The following is an 18621-nucleotide window of genomic DNA, read 5'->3' as shown; positions in this document are numbered from 1 at the left end:
TTTCTCTTTTTCTGTAACAAAAACGGCGTGTAGGTGAAAATGCCTCGCCAGAATGGAACATTGAAACTAACCACAACAATCCCTGCGTGTCATAGCTTTAGAATAAATGCTCATAATTATCGCAAATTAAAATGATGACTTAAAGATGTGCTTTGTATATCCAGCGCTTCAAGCAGCAGCCCGTGTTTCTGAACAACAATCAACACACACTGAAATAATGTTCACAATAGTAGTCCGTTAATTTGTCCTTATGAAAATCATCTAGCAAATCGGGAATACGTGGAGGGGAGGGGCGGGGGGGGGGGGGGGGGGGGGGGAGGAGTAAGATACGTGTCAATACAGCGTATTAAAAAAACCTGTCCGTTAACTCGATGTCTTAAAATCCCCCAAGATCGACTTAGATGAGTCTTTCCGTTGTTTTGGCATGACTATCCAATGTAGCATCTTGTCATTATTCACTCGAATGATATCTCTGTATTTTGTTGAGAGGTTTAGGATCAACTAGAAACTTCTTGGCACCTTTTTGAAACAAATGTGGGGGAGGGGGGGGGGGGCGTTAACAAGGTATTTTACCCTATACAGTGTTTGACGCAAATTGGGAGGTTGGCGCTTGCTCGATACTGGGCGCTTACAAGGTACTAAACGGTAATGGAATACTGCTGGTTGAGAAGATACTGTGTGTGTGTGTGTGTCTGTGTGTGTGTGTCTGTGTGTGTGTGTGTGTCTGTGTGTATTTGTGTGTGTGTATGTGTGTGTGTGTGTGTATGTGTGTATGTGTGTGTGTGTGTGTGTACGTATGTGTGTGTGTGTGTGTGTGAGTGCGCGTGTGTGTGTATGTGTCAGTGTGTATGTGTGTGTGAGTGTGCGTGTGTGTGTGTGTGTGTGGTGTGTGTGTCTGTGTGTCTGTGTGTCTGTGTGTATTTGTGTGTGTATGTGTGTGTGTGAATGTGTGTGAATGGCTGTGTGTCCTGTGTGTCTGTGTGTATGTGTGTGTGTGCTAGCGAGAATGTTTTGACTGTTGTGTCGTTCTCATATATATGCACATTTCTGTAAATGAAGCGTTTTTTTTGTGTTGGTTTGGTGTCAGCACAGCGAAACGCTCGTCCATTAGCAAGACGGTAGCTCTTTGTTTTATTCCAGATGGACCAAACCGCGTCGAAATATCAAACGTTACACAAGGGCCCCGTCTTACCGGAGCTCAAGACATGTACGATGGGCAAAGAGCAACGTGGAGTTGCCAAGCATTTGGTGAAGGAATCCTTATTGCAAGAATAGAATGGGCAGGTGTACAGTGTGAAGATCGTTGCACCAATCGGGACTGTATCTTCACTGTAAGCAGACAGGACGACGGGCAGACAGTCACTTGTACCGGCAAAAGTTCTCTTTTTCCTGATGAATTACGTACCAGTGCCTCTGTCCAACTCAATGTTAAATGTAAGTGTTTCGCAACAGATGTATGTGTGCTCTTATTGGCAATCGATGAATAGCTAGTCACGCTTACCTACACCCGCACCATACAGTATGTCGTAAAAATATAACGTTCAAACGGTGTCAAAGTTGTGCAAGCTGTTAAGCAACATGTTTGTTTGTGTCCTTAGCGTATGGTTTACAACTTACAGTACACATTTTCTTTTCTTTATATAAATGCTCTGCTATTGTTGTTGAAGTCCAATCTCCTTTCTTGGGGCAAGACCATGTTACTTTTAGTTTCCTACAAGGCCCGCAACATACACATGAATCCATAACCACAGCAACAAAACAATAGTCATCAATAAAACGTAATGGGGCTGTCACAGCGTTTTAGAGAAACTGATGTCTAGCGTATGTAAAGTCAAAAACATATGTCAATACGTTGGCATACGTCCAAAAGAAGCATCACAATTCTACATTTGACTTATGCATAACATATTCATAGCGTACGTCTAACTTATTAGAAACACATCACTAACTTATATAAAACTTATGATAGCGTATCATAGCGTATGACCAGCGTATGTCTAGCGGCCTCGCCTTATGCCCAACGTATGAGTAACTTATGATACGTTAGATATAGATAAGACATAGGTTACAAGTAAGTTACTAATAGGTTATTGATAAGTTAGCTGTATGGTACACCTTCCTGCTAGCGTATCTCGACGTATCTCGACGTATGAGTAAACTAACTGTAACGTATTTAACATATGCGTAGCGTATGTCTAGCGTATGCCTAACGTACGAAGAGTACATCGGCATATGTCAACAAATGTTGAACATGTTCAAAACAATGTTTCGATCTCAGCGTACAACAACGTATGCCAGCTTATACCAGCGTGCTTTTAACGTATGCTACTTATACCAAACCTATCCCTAACTTATGTCAAACGTACTCCAGCGTTTCTATGAACATTCTCATAAGTCGCCATAAGTTACTGCTATACGTGTGACAGCCCCATAAGAAAACAGTTTTGAGATTTAACAAAGAAACTATATCTGAACTCTTTTGTTTCGTTCTATCACAGACCCACCCAGTGTACCACCAGAGATCACATACTACATCAACAACACCGAGCTTACTAAGGGAGACAACCTGACCTTGATCTGTACCGTCAGGGGAGGCAACCCTCCTGTGGCTTCCGTCACTTTCTCCTGTGGGTCCGATCACCATGACAACCCCAACGACACCCTGGTAAACTCCGCTCTACATAATGACTCCTCTGTGTCCAGCACTGTGACGATCCTAAACCTGCAGACAGGGGATGACCAGACCACGTGTCTGTGTGGAGCGGAATGGCCGTACGGACCGGCATCTTTGAGCTACACCTTGACTTCCTCTGTTACTCTTAACGTCAACGGTATGTGCTGATACCCTCCCTGTTTCTCTCTCTCTCTCTCTCTCTCTCTCTCTCTCTCTCTCTCTCTCTCTCTCTCTCTCCCTCCCTCCCTCCCTCCCTCCCTCCCTCCCTCCCTCCTCTCTCTCTCTCTCTGTCTCTCTCTCTCTCTTTCTCTCTCTCTTTCTTTCTCTCTCTCTCTCTCTCTCTCTTTCTCTCTCTATCTCTCTCTTTCTCTCTCTCTCTTTCTCTCTCTCTCTCTCTCTCTCTCTCTCTCTCTCTCTCTCTCTCTCTCTCTCTTTCTCTCTTTCTCTGTCTCTGTCTCTCTCTCTATCTCTCTTTCTCTCTTTCTCTCTCTCTTTCTCTCTCTCTCTCTCTCTCTCTCTCTCTCTTTCTCAGGTCCTCCCGATCTTAATGTATGGATCTGAGCTGTGGGGATTCCAAAGGGTTGAAGCTCTTGAGAAAGCCCATTTGTTTGCATGCAAGAAGTGTTTGTGTGTAGGACGACAAACACCAAACAAGATGGTATATGGTGACTTAGGCCGCTACCCACTTTATGTCACTTCGTCGGTTCGCTGTATTAAGTATTGGCTGAGAGTGTTACATTTGCCAAGCGAAAGCCGACTCCCAAGGAAAGCATATGACATGATGAAACATTTACAGGGTTATGGCAAGAAAACATGGTCTCATTATTTGAAAGAAATGTTATGCATGTACGGCTTTGGAGATGTCTGGCTGCAACAAGGTGTAGGCGATTTGAATCGATTTATAGCAGTATTCAGACAACGATTGTTTGATTGCTTCCAGCAAGACTGGCACGACAGCATCATGAACTCGGAGCGATTTGAATTTTATTCGCTCTTTAAACAAGAAATTCGCGCTGAAGTGTATATAGACCATATTCAGCTCCGCTGTTTTCGAGATGCATACATACAATTTCGATTTGGTATTTCACCCATAAACACTCACAAATGCCGCTATCGAACTGACGTTGTACCGGGCCTTTTGATTTGCCCTGTATGCAGAGAGGACGTGGAAGACCAATTATCAATCAATCAATATGAGGCTTATATCGCGCGTATTCCGTGGGTACAGTTCTAAGCGCAGGGATTTATTTTTTTAATTGTTATGCAATTTATATCGCGCACATATTTAAGGCGCAGGAATTTATTTATGCCGTGTGAGATGGAATTTTTTTTGTACTCAATACATCACGCATTTACATCGGCCAGCAGATCGCAGCCATTTCGGCGCATATCCTACTTTTCACGGCCTATTATTCCAAGTCACACGGGTATTTTGGTGGACATTTTTTATCTATGCCCGTACAATTTTGCCAGGAAAGACCCTTTTGTCAATCGTGGGATCTTTAACGTGCACACCCCAATGTAGTGTACACGAAGGGACCTCGGTTTTTCGTCTCATCCGAAAGACTAGCACTTGAACCCACCACCTAGGTTAGGAAAGGGGGGAGAAAATTGCTAACGCCCTGACCCAGGGTCGAACTCGCAACCTCTCGCTTCCGAGCGCAAGTGCGTTACCACTCGGCCACCCAGTCCACAAGACGAGAAACATGTATTGTTTGTATGCAAAGGATATTGTGATTATAGACTTGATGTCAAAATATTAAGAGAAAAAACCCAGAGTGAAGATGCGAACAGTTGTATTATACGTGTTATGTCTGTAGATAAAGGGGATTCAGTGGTGCTTGTGGCCAGATTCTTCGTGTTTTTCAAAAAAGAAAAAGGTTTTTTTGACTAGTTACCCAATGTGGATCAGGTGAACGAGACGGCGATTGTGTTATACATAGTTTGTGCCGTGGAATGTTAGAGTAGATTTGATTGCAAATAATGTATGCTGGTGTAGTACACTTGTGTTGTTGTTGTACCTATTCAAATTGTTGATTTTTGCGCTGGAAATGTTTCTATGTTAGAAAGAGAGAGAGGGAGAGAGAGAGAGAGAGAGAGAGAGAGAGAGAGAGAGAGAGAGAGAGAGAGAGAGAAAGAAAGAGAGAGAGAGAGAGAGAGAGAGAGAGAGAGAGAGAGAGTTTGTGCCGTGGAACGATAGAGCATGATTGATAGCCGATAATGTATGTTAGCACTGTAAACTTGTTTGTCGTTGCACCTATCCATATTGTTAATTCATGCGTTGGATATGTCTTTAGGTTTAAGAGAAAGAGAGGGAGAGAGAGTGAGAGCGTGCGTGCGTTCGTGTGAGTATATGTTAGAGAGAAAGAGATAAAACCGGGTGATTGTCCATAAATACAAACATACGGCATGTATTACAGACCCCCCCCCCCCCCCCTCCCCACACCCCGTTGAAATGAACCTTGTGTGTTTAATCAATAAAATGTCTTACGTCTTACGTCTCTCTCTTTCTATCTCTCTTTCTCTTTCTATCTCTCTCTCTCTCTCATCTCTATCTCTCTCTTTCTCTCTCTCTCTTTCTTTCTCTCTCTCTCTCTCTCTCTCTCTCTCTCTCTCTCTCTCTCTCTCTCTGTGTAAACAAATAAACAAATTGAAAGAAATTGATGATTTAAATTCATTGTGCAAATACGCGCCGAGCATTATCAGTGACTTTCAACTTCAGTGAACTACTGATTTCCGCTTCTAGAGCAGTATTGAAATCAAAAAGTACATTAAGAAGAGTGCTGTGCTTCAGAAATAACATTTCCTATAAAGCAGCTAAATGTTGTTTCAAAATGCATCTATTAGAGAACAAGAAAATTTGCAATAAAAGAAAACGTGGCCTGCAATAGGCACGACATTTCAAAAAAATATACAACAATTGGCATCTCTGAAAAAAATGTCAATAAGTAGGATGACCGGTTGGTGATTTCAATACTACACAATATTTGAATTAAATGTATGTGTACATGTTTCAAATTAGATGTCATGTGTGTGCTAATCCAAGTGCAAATAATTAAGCTGCCCTTTCCACAAAATGTTACAATTACAGAGGTTGCCACAACTACGATCGCGATCACGACCCGTGCACAGCATCAAGCACCCAACAATGGAGGTCAGTGTAGTTTTGGACTAAAAGTTAAGAAAAGAAAAAGAGTAGAGAAAGAAAAAAAGAGAGAAGAGAAAAGGACAGGAAAAAAAGAGAGAGGAAAAGGGAAAAAGATAAGAACAGTTGGTTCCTAGTTTCTTTGTTTGTTTTTGTTTGTTTTTTACAAGAAGAGTCCGAAATAAAACATCACTTAATAACTTGCTATTTGAACTTTAACTACGTGCGATTGGTGATTCAAATGTTTAAGTAGCTCGTAATCATAAATGAACAGCTGGAATAACAAAACCCAAAAATTAAACAAAATAAACAAAACAACAGCTACGAACAAACTAGTTATTTCTTTAAGCTTCCAGCTTGTTTGACGTTTAACAAATTGCTTGCGAGTGTTTTTTCCCGCGTACAGCTTCTATTGTAAATAACATTTTGCAGACCCCAAGAACACTTCTTTGCCCATAGCCGCCATTGCTGGTGGGGCAGGCGGTGGTGTTGCTGTCATCGTTCTGATCGTCGTCATCGTCTGCGTTACAACACGCAAGCGAAGGCCACAGGAAAAGAGATCTCATGTCCCTACAACCGAGGAAGACGGTTAGTGTCAAAAAATGTCATGTTTGCGAATCGTACCCCAGGAATACCCCCTACTGTTTTTAATGTTGAGGGATGTAGCTTTGTGCCTGATGACATGGGAAACAACTACGCCCGATCGTTAAAAGTAATATAGATATTTTGTGTAAGTCATACAAGCAGTGAATGAGCCAGTGACTATTACAGATTCAATTAAAACGTGTCTGGATCAAAATGTTTATTTTCGTTTGCCCCATGTGTAGATTTTCAATGGGGGGAAATCTAAAAACAAAACATAATCATCTAAGTGAAAATTTCTGCTCAAATGCAAGTCATTCAAGACTCGTACACATTATTCTCTCTCTCTCTCTTTAACACACACACACACACACACACACACACACACACATATACACACACACACACACACACACACACACACATACACATACACATACACACACACACACACACACACACGCGCGCGCGCGCGCGCTGGCGCAACTGAATCAACACGCCTAAGCAAATTTATACTGTTTCACCCACAGACTTTGAAGAACACGAGAACCCTATATACGGAACAGAAGACGACACTACTACCAACTACATTTATGCACAGGTAAAAGGTTTAATTTTACCAGGCAAATTGGCGGGTCAACATTTGCATTTCTGTAAGTTTTTATTTTTGAGTTGTGATATGTTTTGCACATCTAATAACATATGTTTGACACAATGACCTCAAAGCCAAACATTCATTAGGCAGTGCACTAAATACCCCCAGCAAATACCTCCCTGGGAAAAGTTGGACATTACATTACAATACAAAATCCAGATACGACTTCAAATAACAGTTAAGCAATAAGTAACATGACTAAGAATTGTCGTCTGTTTTTTCGTTTCTTTCTTTTTGTTTTTGAACGAGTGATATGAATTGATACCTGTGATAATGACAAAGAAAAAATATCAGTGTAACTAAGTGTGAATAAGCAATAACTTTAATAAACATAGCAATAACATAACTTCAAATGTATACAAACTGTTTTGCACAAAGGTTGTACATTCATATTAGTGTTGTATTGTGCAGGTTGACCAAAGTGCCAAGAAGATGGACTCCCCTACCCACAATACATCAGCGAAAGCGGAAGGGGAAAGACTCGCACGGGGACAGAAACCAAAGATGGTGAAGAAGCCGAAGTAGGCCCCACCAAAAACTCATCCTCAATAAAAGCCGAGCACCACAGGTACGTACACTTATCCTACAGAGAAACATAGTTTAAACACACGTACATTCCTTGTTGTGTGAGCTAGCACGCCAACCTTCCAAAATGATTGCAGACTGTTGTGTTGTCACTTACAAAAAAATGATTCAACAACAGTAACAGCACAGAGTGTTGATATATGTGCGATGAAGGCTGCTCTGATACTGTTTAAAAGCTTGGACAGGTCTATGGTGACTGACACATGATGTTACATGTTGTTGGGTGGTTGTTGTGTTTACGCCCCTTCGACCGATATGGCTTTAGCTCTAAGACTGATATACGTGTGTTTCTCAGTGGGGTAACACTTTCTTTCTTTCTTTATTTTGGTGTTTAACGTCGTTTTCAACCGTTCAAGGTTATATCGCGACGGGGAAAGGGGGGAGATGGGATAGAGCCACTTGTTAATTGTTTCTTGTTCACAAAAGCACTAATCAAAAAATTGCTCCAGGGGCTTGCAACGTAGTACAATATATGACCTTACTGGGAGAATGCGAGTTTCCAGTACAAAGGACTTAACATTTCTTACATACTGCTTGACTAAAATCTTTACAAACATTGACTATATTCTATACAAGAAACACTTAACAAGGGTAAAAGGAGAAACAGAATCCGTTAGTCGCCTCTTACGACATGCTGGGGAGCATCGGGTAAATTCTTCCCCCTAACCCGCGGGGGGTAGTGGGGTAACACGTAAACCTTACATTAACTGAGCGAAATCGACTAAGCGAAGTACGCTTCGCGAAGCTTGCCGCACGAAGCTTTAGTACTGCGTTTTCGGTAAAAAAATAAAATTAAAAAAAGACTTCGCGAAGTCGACTTCGGGCTTGGTGAAGGACCGCAATAACTTGAATAAGAAAAAGTGGCTTTAAGATCTTGTTTTGTTGTTGATGGTACGCGTTTGGCTTGAGTTTGACGAGATAGGCTTCAAAGGAATAGTTAAAGCAAGAGTTGATGTGCGGAAAGGATGAAGTGTCCCTGCATGCTACGCTCATCGATTTGTCTTTTTCTTTTGTCGTCGAGTCTTTCTTTATTCGGCGGCCAGACAGTTTGAGAGATATAGTGACAGACAGACAGGTAGAGACAGAGAGATATAGTGACAGACAGACAGATAGGGACAGAGAGATATAGTGACAGACAGACAGATAGAGACAGAGAGATATAGTGACAGACAGACAGATAGAGACAGAGAGATATAGTGACAGACAGACAGATAGAGACAGAGAGATATAGTGACAGACAGACAGATAGAGACAGAGAGATATAGTGACAGACAGACAGATAGAGACAGAGAGATATAGTGACAGACAGACAGATAGAGACAGAGAGATATAGTGACAGACAGACAGATAGAGACAGAGAGATATAGAAAAACAGATAGATACTCCGAGCAAGTTTGTTGCAGTTTCTGATAGGAGTCCTTTTGTTCACAGGAAATGACAAGTACACGAGTACTACAACCAGTGACGATGACGGCCGAGAACAGATGGCAGCTACCACTTCTTTAGCATTGAAGTTTATCTCAAGAAAAACAAAACGATATATTTGTTTTTCAACATAATCTTAATTTGAATTAATGCTTCCAAATCTCACCATGATTTGTTGCGACTTTTTTCAAGCTTTCTTAACTGTCTTTTTCAGTGCTGTTACATATTGTTCAGGCTTTCTTGGCACTACTTTCAACATTTAAAACACAAAATAATTTGTGAATACTAAGCTAATAGTGACTGAAGAGTTTCTGTTGTGTTTCGCTGCAACATTATACGAAAAGTCTATTTCTCACAATCTTAATCTTAGCTGTTTTTGTTTTCCTTCGAATCTTACATTGCATTTTGAATCTGTGGTATTGCAAGATGTGCTTGTTATAACTTTTAGTTAACATCTCGCGCTTTTGTAATCAGTATATCTGCAGTATCATGCAAAGTTGTTCTTTTTCACACAAGTTATTTTGTGTGATATATGATTTATTTTGATGAAATGCTCACTTTGACTTCAGGATGCAACCACAGGATGTTTCAGTGTAATTGGTTGGAACCTTTTTTTGATTGATAACAATATCCTCCTTTTATTCACATTGAGTCCTGCGTATAAATATACACACCCCCCACCCACACACCCCCACCCCAACCCCCTTAGTACTAAAAATATAATTAGTCAAATAAGACACATTGAATGATACGCTTTTTTAAGATAATAAAAGTCAGAGGACATTTCTTTAGCCTTTAGCATTTCTTCAAGCTTACATAATCCATATAACTGTAGCATTATACAGTAAATTCCATTCCTTAACCAGCGCCCAAACTAAATTGCGTAAATAAACTTATCTAACTGTTTTAGGTTATTCCAATCATGGTTTTTGATGGAGGCTGCAAAGCTACAGGGTATTCCTGCAAACTGTACTATCACACGTGTTCATCACATTCATCAACACTGCAGCATTAAATCACAAATTGTGTTCATTTCTGCAGAAGCCTGATTGTGGTTACACTGAACCGTGTTTATGTTTTTAAATGTTTATTCATTTTGTTATGTATGATAAATTGAGGCTGTATCTGCTTTCACAATACGTTACATCCACAGATATTTCGACCCAGCGGTCTTTTAAGTGCATAGACAGACAAACACTAATTGTGTTCACAGGAAATGACAAGTACACGAGTACTACAACCAGTGACGATGACGGCCGAGAACAGATGGCAGCTACCACTTCTTTTGCATGGAAGTTTATTTTAAGAAAAACAAGTCGCGTAAGGCAAAATTACTACATTTAGTCAAGCTGTGGAACTCACAGAATGAAACTGAACGCACTGCATTTTTTCACAATGACCGTAGTCCGCTGCTAGTGCAAAAGGCAGTGAAAGTGACGAGCCTGTTTAGCGCGGTAGCGGTTGCGCTGTGCTGCATAGCACGCTTTACTGTACCTCTCTTCGTTTTAACCTTCTGAGCGTGTTTTTAATCCAAACATATTATATCTATATGTTTTCGGAATCAGAAACCAACAAGGAATAAGATGAAATTGTTTTTAAAACGATTTCTGAAATTTAATTTTAATCATAATTTTTATATTTTTTAATGTTCAGAGCTTGTTTTTAATCCGAATATAGCATATTTACATATTTTTGAAATCGGAACATGATGAAGAATAAAATAAAAGTAATTTTGGATCGTTTTATAAAAAAAAAATGTAATTACAATTTTCAGATTTTTAATGACCAAAGTCATTAATTCATTTTTAAGCCTACATGCTGAAATCCAATACCGAAGTCCGACCTTTGTCGAAGATTGCTTGGCCAAAATTTCAATCAATTTGATTGAAATTTGAAGGTGTGACAGTGCCGCCTCAACTTTTACAAAAAGCAGGATATGACGTCATAAAAGACATTTATCGAAAAAATGAAAACAAGAGGCGAAGCCTTCAAGGCTCACGGAAGAAATCGACAAACAGTAACACAAACTCAACCACTCCGTCACACATACACACACACACACACACAGTAAGCATTCATTTGGTGACACTGTGCAAGAAAGAGAGACACTAGATCTAGATCTGTCTGTCTCCATGTTAGTGAGCATGTTGGGCAACAGACACCCCCATTAGAATGCAAATCGAGTTCGAAGCATGCCTTTTTTACACACGTGTGTGGAAAAGCATGTAGATGAATATTTTTAATAGAGGCAAGCGTTTGTGTTGACAGACACTGGGTACCGACGCTTCAAAAGTAGGTCACACGGTATGCCCTCGACAGTCTCCAGACACTCGGTGAAAACGTTTACAGGGATCAATAAATGCATTTTTGTTACAGGGATATAATTTAAAACAGTTGATCACATAATGTCCTGCATTAATCTACAAGTTTTTCAAAACACTTGATCGATTCATATGTGTGATGACCTACATTAGATTAAAAATAGGTCATAGCTGCCCGGAACCCCATTGTAGCGTTGTGTGGCGTTTGAAAATTAATTTAAAGCGTGCATTTTCAAACAAAAGAGTGGAAAGCATGTAGATTGATATATTTCATTAGAGGTAAGCGTATTCATTGACAGACACAGGGACCGACCTTTCAAAAGTAGGTCACACGGTGTGCCCTCGACAGTCTCCAACCATTCTGTCACAGTCACAGGGATCAATAAATGCTTTTTTTGTTGTCACGAGGTAATATCTATAACAGTTAACCAAATAAATTCCGTCAATAGTCTGTGACCTTTTGATTATCTTTGACAAGTTCATCTATCTCATATGACCTATTTTTTGCTGAAATATAGGTCATCACTACCGGGAGCGAAAGACGTTTGCCTCCAAAGAACTATCTTACAACAAAATATCTACATGTATGCACAGACACAAAACACTTGTATCACTCTAATGAAATATATTAATCTACATGCTTTCCACTCATTTCGTCCTTCACAAGTACAAATGTAAAACCGATTTCAGAAGGTTGTTTAACATCAGATAAGATGGTTAAAGCTAAGCAAAACTTTACAAGTACATTTCAAAATCCACATCACATTTTTCTGTGTGTGTGTGTGTGTGTGTGTGTGTGTGTGTGTGTGTGTGTGTGTGTGTGTGTGTGTGTGTGTGTGTGTGTGTGTGTGTGTGTGTGTGTGTGTGTGTGTGTGTGTGTGTGTGTGTGAAAATCTATTTCCATAAGCACACAAGAAAGAAACAGTCTCTTTTTATGAGTACATGTATGCAAAACCAGTTTTTTTTAAAATCCCGATCAACATCCAACATAAACAAAATCATGAATTAATGTATTTTGTTAGTGTCAAAAAGAATAAACAAAACACAGTTTTCCAACAAACACTTGAACATAACACTATTTGAATCGTCAGTGTACCAAAGGAATGTTTGTCAACTCACAGAACTTGCAGGTGACGTTAGGATTTGTTACTCTTCCCCACAGTCCCAGCCACAGTTGCAAAGGGCGGTGCACTGAAGACCTGCAGCTCCACATTTGCACCTTGCCTTGCAGCCTTTTTTCCACCCACAGCGAATCAGTTCGATCGTAACAGGAATCTTCAGCCTGGAGAAAAGTGGTCCACAAGGGTTTCCACCCCTCTTTTTCTTCTTTGGTCCAACCCCAGTCCTTTGGAGAAGGTAAAGAGGGAGCATTCTGCAGAGATTGCCCCTATACAAACTCTGCTCGGTAGGCAGCGCGGAGAACATGCTGATGCAGAGCATCGGAAGTGGGAGGAATGTTCTCAATGGAACAGCACTTCTGAGAGAACAAGCGTTGCCTTGCTTCATGGACTGTTGACGATGTGCTGTTCTCATACATCAAGACAACAAACTGTTCAATCTTGCTGATGCAATCGCTGAAAGGTTTTCTCATTGCAGCAAGTTCAAGGAAAGCTGAAATTGCTTCTGGAAAAAGCTGCCCAAGATGTCCATGCTGTTGTCTTGTCTTTTGACGAGAAAAAGTACACGGTGTCACATCCGTTCACATAAAGCGCTTTGAACTTCGGATAAGGCGCTATATAAATAAAGAGAATAATAATAAAAAATAACAAATCCTGTTAATGCATGAAAAACTGGCAGGTCACTGACATTTCCAGGCGGAAGACTACCAGCAATCTTGTGTGCAGCAATGTGGTGAAAATGCTTTCCCGAACCAAATGATACCCACAGCTCATTGCCATGCCACTTTTCAGCAAAATAAATGGCAAGGGCAACAACATCAGTGTCTGCAGTTCGTATTGCGATTCTTCTGTGTCCTTGTGCAATACAGTGTGCAGCATGAAGAAACATGCGTGTGTCCGCTTCTTCTTGATTGCAACTATCAATGGTGGACAGGATAACATCAGGGGGAGAGCAGAGGACTTTTTCTCCACATGTAGCATTGCAATGACAACTTTGTCCGTGACCTTCTGGCGGATCAGTTCTCTTGCGAGAGACTGGAACAAATCTTCTTTTTTGCCATCGTTTCGAAGGAAGCTCATCCAGTTCGATGGAATTGGTGAAGTTGGAGTCACTTTCCGTCGCTGCCCGGCCATGGCAACGTTTCCGCCGTGTAGAGGATTTCAAGCTGTCAGGAAGGTAGATATCCCAGACAACATCCACTCTTGACACGTTTTCCAGCTGAGAAAGCACGTATGGTATAAAGACGAAATCTGCCTACTCCTGAAACGTGCGTGATGTCTTTGGAGACAGAAGCTGAACAATGAAAGCACCATCAAGTATCCTGGCATCAACTTCTGCAAATGCATTCTTTGGTCGAGCAGACGTTTTTGTAACGTGTGTGGAGCTTAGTGAGCACGCTAACAGCAGGTCTTCCTTCAGCTCTGGATTTTCAAGACAAGAAGCTTTTTCCAGTCCATGAAGGATATCCTCAGTTCGAAGGTCAGGCACTTCCATGAAGCCTGTATCATCAGTAGTGGGCAGCTCATCATCAAACTTCTCTCCCCTAGGCTCGTAAACCAAAGAAGAATCACAGCCAACCACACATTCAAGGCAGTGGAGAAGGTCCGACTTTTGGCCTGTCCTCATTTCTCCATTCTTGCTGAGTGCCGGGGGTACTGGTTGATTTTCATGGCGGAAAAACTCGGGCAGATTGCCTTTTCTTGTTTGGCAGGCTATGAACAGTCTTGAAAACAGTGAGCAGTCATTGCGCAGCATGGTAACTGCAGTCTTCTGTGGTGTCTTCTTGCAAAGACTTTCAGGTGGTTTCGGTGCAATGGAGATGTTACTGGTGTTGGTCTTTTCATGAGTCTTTCTTTTACAAAGTCGTTGTATTGCTGCTGTCCGACTTCGATCACACTCTGGACTGCTTTCACATCACAGTTTTCGACCACAACTTTCGTGTCCATAGCATACAGAACCTCACTGTCGTCTTCAAAAGGATTGCCGACTTCTTTAAAAGCTGCAATACGCTTTTCAACATTCATCTTGAAAGTCTTTTGAAATGCAACAGATTGCTCATGATGTTCCAGCTTAGGAGACGCATGTGAAGGTAGTTGCTGCTCAAAGCTCTGCACAATTCGTGCAATCTCTGGTCCAGCCACCATCCACCTTCGCAGTGCCACTGGATTCGTTGTTAGTCCGATCGCACCTCTATCCCCTTTAGCCAAGGCATTGCACTGCTCATGTGCGTGGTCAAGTGCAATGGAAGAGAATGGCCGCCGAGTTTTGTTGACGACAAATGCACCCAGATAGAAGGCTTGATACACGGATAGAATCCTTGTCAACAGCTGACACATGTCACGCAGATGCACAGAAAGCCACCGCGCATAGTGTATGTGGTCCAGTGCGAAAAACCATGGAATCAGAACCGCCAGTGCTTGGACAAACTCATCAAAGTTTGCAGTCCGAATAGCGTAGACAAGCTGCAGTACGTTCAGTTCAAGCTGCAAAAGCTCTTTTTGTGGTTTCTGTAAAGTGAGAAAGAATTATTAATATTATACACTTGTAACAAAACACTTTCGCCTTAAGAATCTTTGAAAAAAAACATTTACTTTGTGTGTACTTTTCTCGATTTGGGGTAAATATCTTTTTGCTATGTTGGAACATATAAAAAAACTCTTTGTACAGTGTTCCTTACAACATCAATAATAATGATAATACTTATAATGATATTAATACTACTACTACTACTACTACTAATAATAATAATGATAATAACAATTATAATGACAGCTTATATAGCGCGAACCACAGTAATCTATGCTCTCCGCGCTGTACATTGTCTTAGATCAGAACAAAAAACTTCAACAACAACCCAAGGAATAGCTTAAAAATTATGAAAAACAAACACTTACAACTGGTCATTTAGATGTAGATTGCTTTCTTACCCCCGAAAAGTTTTTTGTTCGTGTTCAACATGATGCATGTATCTTAGACATTTTGACTCATTTGGCCCGCCATACATTTTGTACCACAGGGCAAGACAATCGACACTGTTACTCATACACAGGCTACAAATGTAAATTAAGAGTACTGTATTGGGTTCATTTTGTTCTAATGAACATGTGACATTCATATATATTACTGCTGTATGTGTTCTTCGTGTATATGTTTGCAAACATCAGTACGTAATGCGCTAGCAGACGACACACGGTCAAGGTAAAGCTATCGAAACGATGATTGAGCAATGAGTGTAGATCTACTTACCGTTTGGGCTTCACCGCTTCATTTCCCCCCAAAATAACCTGCGCTGGTGTTAGTCTGCATTCACTGCATGGTGCCTGGGTGGTAAAGTGGGTGTCCCAGCCAAATTAAAGGACAAATTGTAGTGCCGTCGAACCGGTCGACGGGTTCAAAACAAAGCGCGCCATTGTGCAAAGAAGAGATGTGCCTGTGACGTAATTACAGTCCGCCGACTTGTGTCATTATTTATTTTGGGAAATTTGAAGTCAAAATTGTACGCATTAAAGGCTTGAAAATATCTTGCATCTATTAAAATTCGAAACGAGGGACTCATGAAGCACTAGTTCCAATACAACAACTGTCTCGAACTGTCATAGCAAACTGAAATTCGTCCCCAAATTCACTATGTAGCATACTTACAGACACGACTGCCAAATAGTCTCGGCCCGCTCAAACTAACAATGACCGAGACATTCCTTCGCGTGACGTCTAACCCTCTTACGCCATAATGTGACGTCTTCAAATGACGAAATGTTAAAGTTTCTACCACAGACATACACACGCACGCACGCACACACGCACATACGCACGCACGCACAGACAGACAAAGTTACGATCGCATAGGCTACACTTCGTGAGCCAAAAATCATCTGGGGATATCATACACAGGAACTCTCATGTAAAATTTCATAAAGATCGGTCCAGTAGTTTACTCTGAATCGCTCTACACACACACACGCACATACACACACACACACACACACACACACACACATACCCCACGACCCTCGTCTCGATTCCCCCTCCATAATCTTAATTTAAATTAATGCTTCCAAATCTCACCATGATTTGTTGCGACTTTTTTCAAGCTTTCTTAACTGTCTTTTTCAGTGCTGTTACATATTGTTCAGGCTTTCTTGGCACTACTTTCAAGATTTAAAACACAAATTAATTTGTGAATACTCAGCCAATATTGACTGAAGAGTTTCTGTTGTGTTTCGCTGCAACATTATACGAAAAGTGTATTTCTTACAATCTTAATCTTAGCTGTTTTTGTTTTCCTTCGAATCTGTCATTGCACTTTGAATCTTTTGTATTGCAAGATGTGCTTGTTATAACTTTTAGTGAACATCTCGCGCTTTTGTAATCAGTATATCTGCAGTATCATGCAAAGTTGTTCTTTTTCACACAAGTTATGTTGTGTGATATATGATTTCTTTTGATGAAATGCTCACTTTGACTTCAGGATGCAACCACAGGATGTTTCAGTGTAATCGGTTGGAACTTTATTTTAATTGATAACAATATCATCCTTTTACTCACATTGAGTCCTGCGTATAAATATACCCTCCCCCCCCCCCCCCCACCTCCCTAACACAAACAATATATAATAATAATAATGCAAACTTTTATAGCGCTATTCTAGAAAAATGTCTACTCTTAGCGCTTTACAATACATACATCGACCAAGCATACTATACACGCACAGGCAAAGAAACCGACCAAACATAACCAACAAACTATACATGCACAGGCAAAGAAAACGACCAAACATACAATACACGCACAGGCAAAGATAACGACCAAACATAAACAAACATACTATGACCATATATTATTTTAGTCAAATAAGACATTGAATGATACGCTTTTTAAAATAATAAAAGTCAGAGGACATTTCTTTAGTCTTTAGCATTATACAGTAAATTCCATTCCTTAACCAGCGCCCAAACTAAATTGCGTAAATAAACTTATCTAAATGTTTAAGATTATTCCAATCATGGTTTGTGATGGAGGCTGCAAAGCTACAGGGTATTCCTGCAAACTGTACTATCACACGTGTTCCTTACATTCAGCAAAACTGCAGCATTTAATCACAAATTGTGTTCATTTCTGCAGAAACCTGATTGTGGTTACACTGAACCGTGTTTATGTTTGTAAATGTTTATTCATTTTGTTATGTTGGATAAATTGAGGCTGTACCTGCTTTCACAGTACGTTACATCCACAGATATTTCGACCCAGCGGACTTTTAACTGCACAGACAGACAAACACTAATTAAACAGAAAAAGACTTACCTGGCAAAAAGTTCAGCCGCTTGCGGAGAAGACACAAGTGAGGCGTTTTGCCAGATAAGTCTTTTTCTGTTTAATTATATATAGTGTGTGTCTGTCTGTGCACGTAAAAGACAGCTGGGTCGAAATATCTGTGGATGTAACGTATTGCGTTGTCAATAACAAACGTTCCAACAACTTCCCTTTCTTCTTTTTTGATTCTGAATTTTGGAACGTTGGCAGTCTCTTTGATTTTGGATTTGTACCTGCTTTCGTTGCTTTTTTGTGAGTATATGCGTTTGTTTTTGTCGTCTTATTGGCGCTGCTATTTTGTTGCTACTTGTAAAGGGATATAACCGGTGTTGTTTTTTTGCTGAATTTTAAATGTCAACATTGAACAAACGACTCAGTCTGTTAAATACGTTAGTGAATATATTCTCCAACACATTTGATACAGGCCTATCAGTTCTATAAAGATACTGATGCTGATGAATGTAGTTGTCTTGTGTTAATGTTGTTATCATTACGTTTGGAAACTGTGTACCCCTACTCGGGGAAAGATGAGAACAAACGACCTTGAAGTTATGAATATTTTTTTTCTCCTCATCGAAAAATCGATGTTTGACACTAAATGTTGAATACCTATAACCAAAGAAAATACATGTGTAAGACTGCAACAATTCCGTTGATATGTTGACCATAAATATTTGTTAATTTCCACACAGCAAAAACAAATGCACATTGTTGGTTTCTTTCAGTGTTACCTCCCTTTTTCAAAACGATACCAGCACGCACCCAGAGCGTTACATATTCTAAACACTCACTCTAATTTGTAGGG

At 40.4% G+C, this 18621-nt stretch overlaps 2 long non-coding RNA genes across 2 annotated transcripts in view; both read left to right on the top strand.

Moving 5' to 3' along the window:
• Positions 1-2827, top strand: part of LOC138972391 (uncharacterized) — a 4908-nt gene extending 2081 nt beyond the window's left edge. The window contains exons 3-4 of the long non-coding RNA XR_011457591.1: positions 1141-1434; positions 2499-2827. This is a non-coding gene — a long non-coding RNA (uncharacterized lncRNA). The remainder of the gene's footprint in view (positions 1-1140; positions 1435-2498) is intronic.
• A 4149-nt stretch (positions 2828-6976) lies between these two features.
• On the top strand, positions 6977-11036 carry LOC138973908 (uncharacterized). Its single transcript, XR_011458213.1, has 3 exons — positions 6977-7002; positions 7468-7624; positions 9073-11036. It is a non-coding gene; the product is annotated as an uncharacterized lncRNA (long non-coding RNA).
• The last annotated feature ends 7585 nt before the right edge of the window (positions 11037-18621 follow it).

The sequence above is a fragment of the Littorina saxatilis genome, linkage group LG8, assembly GCF_037325665.1.
Source record: "Littorina saxatilis isolate snail1 linkage group LG8, US_GU_Lsax_2.0, whole genome shotgun sequence".
NCBI classification, from domain to species: Eukaryota; Metazoa; Mollusca; class Gastropoda; order Littorinimorpha; family Littorinidae; genus Littorina; species Littorina saxatilis.
This window is presented reverse-complemented; position numbering and strand designations above follow the sequence as displayed.